This window comes from Platalea leucorodia, assembly GCF_965183815.1.
Source record: "Platalea leucorodia genome assembly, chromosome: 7".
In the NCBI taxonomy this organism is placed as follows: Eukaryota; Metazoa; Chordata; class Aves; order Pelecaniformes; family Threskiornithidae; genus Platalea; species Platalea leucorodia.
This window is the reverse complement of record NC_138829.1, coordinates 5,286,173-5,293,623: the sequence shown is the minus strand read 5'-3', so window position 1 is coordinate 5,293,623 and position 7,451 is coordinate 5,286,173. Positions and strand designations below refer to the sequence as shown.

The following is a 7,451-nucleotide window of genomic DNA, read 5'->3' as shown; positions in this document are numbered from 1 at the left end:
TGCTCAAGAGCGGTGGCAGGGACCAAGACGGGTACCTTATGTGTGTCAGGTGCCTTATTGCTCTGCTGGATTCGCATTTGGGTTTGCTGGAAAAGCAGGAGACGGCCATAAACCTGCAGGTAAAAACCTAGAAAAAAGCACTTTTAAGCAACAGGGATGTCTGCTGAATGAATCAGTGCTGCTCCCATGAGCTGGATGGGGAGACTGGGTGAATCCCCATTTCCCATGGCCGCATCCTGCACCCAGGACCGGGCAGAAGGAAAATAAACTCTCTGGTTCCTGCTCCTGCTGAGGAAATTAGAGGAAAACCCCATGCAGCGACCCAGCGAGCATCCCCAGAGCGTGAACCAGGGCCCCCCTGGCAGCACCCAGCCCTGCCCATGGGCTTCTCCATCCCCAAGCAGCGCTTTGCAGCGCTCCCCAAATCTGAGCGACAACGGAGATAATCCCAGCCACCGTCCCAGATGTCTGCCTCATCCCACCATTGCACAGCAAAATGCTTTGCATAATCCGATTAAATAAAACTGATGCGTCGCTTGGCACGGCGCGGGGCCGGTGGGAGCACCCAGCTAATCACTGGGGAATAAAAGCTACCGGGACTTTGATCACTGCTGTAGTATTCTCTGAGGAGCAGCTTTACCTTGTAAATCCTGGAATACATAGTTTGATGTTATTGCTAGGGGGAAAAAAAAAAAAAAAAGAGAGAAAAATAGGGAAGTAAAAAGCAAATGCCTGGGTGCAGAATGCTTGTGCACTAACAGACTGGGTGAAGAAGGGCATTTCTTACTGGTACTAGTGGAAGCAGCTGTCAGTCATCCCTGCACATCACGGCTCCGCTCCTGTAAAAACCAGAGGCAAGAAACCTCCCGGAGCCAAGCGGCAGCTGCCAGAGTGCAGCTAATAATATCTAATTCATTGTGGATAGCAAGGAAATTCTAGAAAAATAGAAAGATGGTTTGGTGTGGATCCAGGAGCAAAGGGGGTAACCACCAGATGTCTGTCCCAGGTGGCAAACCGCGTGCATTTGTGCAGGATTCAACTCAAAGAATAAAGAAATGCAAAACTAACTGGTTCCACTGGGTGGTTGTGTAGGAAATAAGCATCCAACACACATGCTCTCATTCCTAATGAGAGAATGCTCAGGTTTACTAACAGCCCAGCATGCTGTAGGGAATGCAGTGAGATTTCCAGGAGGCTTTCGACTTCAAACACCCTGACATTTGAAAGCAGGACTGCAAATATCAATAAACACAGGCTAAGTGGCTTACGGCACGGTCAATACCGGACTCTGGCTTGGGGGAGCCCCCAGGGCGCAGCGGGGATCAGCGCTGAGCCGCTGCGTGGGGACCTCGCTATTAACGAGCTGGAAATCCATCTGAACATCTCTGCTGAGAGCATGCAGAGCGTCAAGAAACGAGGAAGGCAGGATGGTTATTGGAGCAAACGGGCTTGCTTGGCAGGCTGAGCGCAGTCCGGGGAGCGGCAAGGGGAGGCTTCGGGGTGGGGGAGCCCCAATCCCACTCGGTTCAGCTCAGGAAAACCAGTAACTCCCATTACTTACCAGCTGCCTGGAGCCTTGCAGACATGAACAGGGCGGTTGCAAAGATGGGATGTGATCTTACATCTCTGTATCCCACTGAGGAGCTCAGCAGGAAAGTGCATGCACAGATCTAGTAAAGAAACTTGAAAAAGCACAGAAAAGCAGAAAAACGGTTTTAAAGCCAGAGAAAATACCATGTGGAAAGGCTCACGAGGCTCTCATCCCACTTAAGCTTATGGGAAAGAAGATTGACGGTGGCTTGACTATCATTCAGGTGCACCTGAACAAGAAGAAAAACCTGAGAGCTGAAGGGCTTATAGCCTGTTTTCAAAGTGGATGTTTTGAAAGCAAGGCCAGACTTAATAAAATACGGAGGTACACATCGTTCGTGGGGAGGGTGAGTAATGGCAGGACAGCCTCCAAGGGAAGCTCCGGGAGATTCCTCTCCAAATGGCTCAAAAATGAAGATGAGACGCGATCTTGGGAGAGGTGTGTTGGTCGGACGCAAGCTCAAATCAGGCTGGCACCCAGCAGCCTGGGCTGGGTTTTTGATCCCTCGTAACTCAGACCTGTGGATCGAAGGTGGCCCCGAAGCCCCGAGCCCTCCGGGGCTGAGCTCCCAAGGGGTGCCCTGAGGAGGGAGGCTGGGGGAGCAGCACCACAGCAGGAGTGGGCACCATCGTAGGTGGCACAGGCTCTCAGCAGCCATCTCCTCATCCATCTGCTTTCAGACACACCAGCAAAGCGCTGTCTAGATGTGCTCTGCCCCACAAGCCTCTAGAGACACCAAAACCCTGGCAAAAACCTGGTGACAGTGGCTCATCCTGCCTGGGTTCCCATCCACGTGTCCATCTCCCCTCATTCCCTCTGCTCGCAGCATCCCGCCGTGCCCGGCCGCTGGCACTGGGGCAGTTACTGCCCTTTCCTTTCCATACGGCCCTTCAACACAGCCCGCAGGTTGTTTTATTGGGAAACCAGTAGATCACCAGAAACATATAGAGCAAGTCCTTGAGGGTGGTGGTGCGTTGGGTTTTTATGCTGCATGGGCTCAGGACAGCTCACATGGAAAGCAGGAGGCAGATCAACGTTGGTGCATAATCCTACAGTGATACTCTGTCAACGGGAATAAAAACACAGCAGAAAATGCTGATTCTAGTAAAAAAAACCAACCAAACAAACAAAAAAACCCCCAAAAAAATCACTTAAACCCTGACCTTTGAGACACACGAGCCACCCCTGTTACACCCCGGTACGGCTTCACCAGCAGGTGAAGACGTGAGAGTTCAACCCTCGTCGCATCCCTCTTGAAAGAAGAGTTTACAGAAGCCGCAGGGCCGGGAGCTATTAGTTCGTGCTGCTTGATGCTCTGCAGATCAGGGTCCCGAAGGAAACCTGTGCATCGGGCAGGGCTGCCGGAGCAAACCCTGGCCTACAGCATCCATCAGCTACTCTGGTTTCCCACTGCGAATTTATTCTTTGCTTCAAAACCAAGATTTTTTTTTTTTCAGAGAAATCCATCAGCGTGACCACGTCTTCAGTTCAGAAGGGCAGGATCGGGCTGCTTTTGATCCTTGCTTGTAGAGCACAGGGGACCCAGAGGCACAGACAGGGCTGCCGTACACGTGGTGACGTTAATGATGCTTTATCCTCCCAGGCCAAACACAGCCGTGCTTCGGAGAACTCCTGCCAACCCCCCCGCGATCCGTCTCCAAAATCTTCCCTTAAAAAAAAAGCCCGATCCAGAGAAGCGTAGCGCAGTAGTTTCACCAGCCTCTGCAGGGCATTGCTCTACATTTGCTGAGACAAGGGGCCGGGCCCGTATTTCCTAGCAGGCTCTGTGTTTATTAATCGCAGACCTTGAATACAAAATATGCCAAGTCCTTCAAATCTGCAAACAGCGTCTGGGTTCTCTTCCCAGCCCGTCTGGCATCGTGAGTCACTTGAAAAGACTTCAGGCTTTCGAGGAAATTTCTGGTGTATTTGCTGGCACCCGTGATGTTTCCAGTAACCAGAACCACTGCGGAGTCATTGGCTTGAACCTCTGAATCTTTCTGGAAATGTCACCTTAAAGATGTTTTCAGTGTTTTAATTGATTTCATCGTTCGAGATAAAGTTTAAAATGCTGAGAGTTGCCGCAGCACAACCCGCTCCCAACACTTCTGTTTGGAAGCTGGTGGAGCAGTGATGATGCTCATTGCAGAGTTTACTCAGACCAAACTGGTTGAAGTTTTCTGAGTGGGGAAAACTTTACCTAGATCAGATTTTTTTCTGTTTAAAGCAATCTACAGCAGCGGAGCATTGCATTTGTGAGCAAAGACCGACAAAAAATTGCCTTCTCTGGAAGCTGGATGCGACAATGCTGAGGATGAAGACGAGCAAGTTGCTCCTATACCTTAAACACGAGACCCTTCCACTGAGGCCATAGATACTGCCTCTTGACTGTAGGGCTATGAATTATTTAGATCTTAATATAAATCTCCTCTTCCTCCACTTGCAAAGTCTATCCAAGTGAAAAAAAAAGAGGTTTGGATATTTGTGCGCTTCCATATGCTGGAAGTCCCATGCATAAACGCACTTTCTGACCTGATGGCTTGCAGCGAGTCCGCCCTACCAGGGACACACCAGACCCACTGCTGCCGAGCTGAGCCCTGCCTGGACAGGCCAAACCCGAAGTTTCTCAGCTTCCCCGCATGTTCCTCGCCTCTCTGCCCGGGCAGCAGGTCCCTGCTGCTCCACCTGCGCCCGAGCCCTTTCTCGCATGCGTGTCCCTGCCTGGGGAACCTCACCTTGGGTAGGAGAGCAGGAGCCCGCCGTCGCTGCTTGCTGTCCACGCAGCTCGGGAGCCTGCGGATCACCGCAGCGAAGGCGAGGCAGAACATCTGGCCCACACGTGCGTTGGGGAGGGAAGATTTCTCCTTGCACGTCAGGGACCGCCTGTAAAACTCGCTGTTCTCTCCGCTGGAGGCTCCTGGCTGTCTAGACATGTTCAGTTACATGCACTCAAATCCCCAGCCGCTCCTGATCTGGCTTGAAGCGACCCTCCTGGCTCCCCTCCCAAGGAGGGGCCGACTCTCCCTGCCAGCACGGCTCTCCCCAGCCAGGGGAAGGCAGGAGGATCTTGATATGAAGGGCCCGGCCAGCGGACTGCGGGACTGGGGTGGTGTGTCCTGGTGGGAAAGGGGAGAAAAGGAGAAAACAGATCTTACCCAAGGGACAGCGCTCCTGGAGTCCACGGAGGGTGAAGGGAGAAGAGAAACATGAAGGAAGACACTGGTTTCTGCAGGGAACATTCCCCCCCCCCCCCCCAAAAGGAAACATTTATTTTCCGCTTGCGGGAAAGGGGGATAAAACCCTTTAGTCAAAAGCCAGATTTCTTTCAGAAAACCCTCAAATCGTTGTTTCAACCCCCCAAGGAGGGCTGGGGAGCCCTGCAAGTTCCTATTCTTTAGCTAGGAAAGGGGAAATGAAAAACGTCCCACCCAGGGGTACAGCAGGGGAAGGCCAGAAGTCAGACCTGCCCTCCCTGTTGACTTGCTGCCTTCGCCTGGGCTCCGGTAACATTTTGGCTTTCGACGCCCATACAGCCCCCGTAGCGTCGCACGGCTATGGCAGCACTCTGCAGGCCTTTCAGCGTGGACCTGAAGATTTCAGTGGAAGCCAAGGTTTCCAAACAGGACAAGAAAATACATGCGTACATGGGAGAGAAAAAGCAAAGCGGTTTTCCCAGGACTACGACGCAGGACAGAGGTGAGCCCAGGGCTGGGGAACCCACCAGCCTCCTGGGACGGAGCCGGGCAGGGTTTGCTGAATCACATCTAACGCGAGAAGAGACTCCGCTTTGTACAGACACTGCTTGGACAAAGCTCAGCCCAGTCCTCGGCAGGACCCTCTCATCAGGAGAATTACTCTGGCCCCATTCCCCCTTCCTCCACCCCTTCCCTGGCTCCTCACTTCTATTTAATCAGAGAGAAACGAAGAGGGGAGGGGATGCGGCACAGACCTGAGATCAGCCAGATGTTACTCGCTGCTCTCCCCAGCCTGCTGGGCTGGATGTGTGGTCTTAGCTTGACAGGCAACTTGGCGCAAACCCCACGTAGCCCCTGAGGGCTGAGGCCGAGCCCCAGCTCCTCTCGCTGCTAACACACCTGGCTGTCCAGCTGCAGAGCCACAGCTGGATTTCAGCAGCCCGGGAGCTGCCCGTGGCACACCTCCCTCGCCTTGCCAAGGCGATGCACGGGACCGCAGAGAAACCATCCGTGACGAATCCCACTGGCAGCATCCCTTTCCCGGTCCGCGGGCTCAGCTGCCCCGCGGCCAGCACAGCTCCGTCCACGCTCCACAATTCAACCCCAGGCTGGGGAGTGGAGGGGGAGTTGCTTCTTTGGAGAGGGCAGCAGCAGCCCCCAACGCCTCACCATATTTTGAGGGAGTCCGAGTTTAGTTTTAGACTCAAGTACAGCCTTCTCCCTTCCCTGCCATCCCCTGCTGCTCTTGCGGGGGACCATTTCTACCAGAAGCGGCAAATTCCCTGCTCAGTTCAAAGGCCAGGGCCCCTGCCTCAGCAGCCCGCTTTAGCTAGAGTTTTAAGAATACGGCATTTAAGGCAAATACTCCGCAAAATGTACTTCTTTACATGTATAATTATAGACGTGCATATATATAATTTTAAGCACTGGTGTAATTGGGGTTCTATTGAATTCCTTTCTGCCGTGAAGTATTTCCTCATCCTGCGCCTGCCTTCAGACATGAGTTTTCAGTGAGTTAAAAAGAAAAGAAATAGCAGGCGTAGACACCTATGTCAAACTTCTGTCTGCCTTAGTTCTACATGAAAGAGATTTCTGAAGTTCCTCCTAAAAATATGCATCCATACAGCAATACCTTGAAAGGGAAAGAAAAGCAGTAATCACGCACGCTCTGGAAACCTCTCACAAAGATCATTTTGCAGCACAAGCTGCAGGACGAAGTGAAGTTTTACGGCCAGGTAACACAGAGGCAAGAATACAAGTTCTCTTCAGCAGGGAGTGAAAAAAAGACCACGGCGTCTTTCATCAGATAGCTGGAAGAAGGAGGAGAAAAGTAGCACGGGAATGGGATCTTTAGGATGATGTTTGGCCCTGTTGTCTTGCATAAAATGAACTGAGAACAGACTGAAAGCTGTAGGTATAAATTAATAAACAAACTCGTGGTGTTGCCCGATAGAACTGATACAGAATCCACAATTTGTGTAAAAAGCCCACAAAAGGCTACTACTGAGGGGTACCATAAGGCTGCTTTAGGATCTTTAGGATCACTTCTCCTCCCAGGCCTTGGGGGACACCACCAACCACCTCAGCTCCGAGCACCCCGTCCCTCCCTCCCAGTCCTTGTTCCTGCCCCGACGCTCATCATCTCCTCCAAGGATCGGCAGACTCCTCTCCCCCCCACGCCCCAGCAGAACCACTGCTCTTAGCTTGCCTCCAGCGGTTTCAAACGAAACGGGACCATCCCCATCCTTGGGCAGGTACGAACGGCTGCTGCTTTGCTCCAAGCACGGAGTCCCTGCCCAGAAGCCCACCGTGCCCGAGCGGTCTGACCGCACCTACACAGCGCCTGTCCGGCGCACGTTTAAGACGCCCCGAAATGACGCCGGTCCCTACATAAGACAGCGACGGTGGCGGAGGAAAGGTTTTACTCTTCTATGGGGCGGCGGACACAGTCCCACACAAATAATCCAAAGCATCTCCCGTTCGCCTGGGAGCATCTTCCCTGGGAAGTATTTAGGGAGCCCGGCAGCCAGCCGGCAGACGAGCGCATCGAGAGAAAGTTGCAGATATCCGTATTTCCCTTTCCCATCCTCACGCCAACAGGTTGTGGGGTTTTTTTTTTTTTCTATTTACCAAAAAAGGCAGACAATTCATTTTAGCTCATTTCA

General features: G+C 52.5%; 1 protein-coding gene across 1 annotated transcript in view; it reads right to left on the bottom strand.

Annotated features, from left to right (window-relative positions):
- Window positions 1-4,646: 4,646 nt before the first annotated feature.
- Window positions 4,647-7,451, bottom strand: part of PELI2 (pellino E3 ubiquitin protein ligase family member 2) — an 87,298-nt gene continuing 84,493 nt past the window's right edge. Inside the window, exon 7 of the transcript XR_014228784.1 lies at window positions 4,647-4,707. The gene's annotated coding sequence lies outside the window, so the exon portion shown is untranslated. The remainder of the gene's footprint in view (window positions 4,708-7,451) is intronic.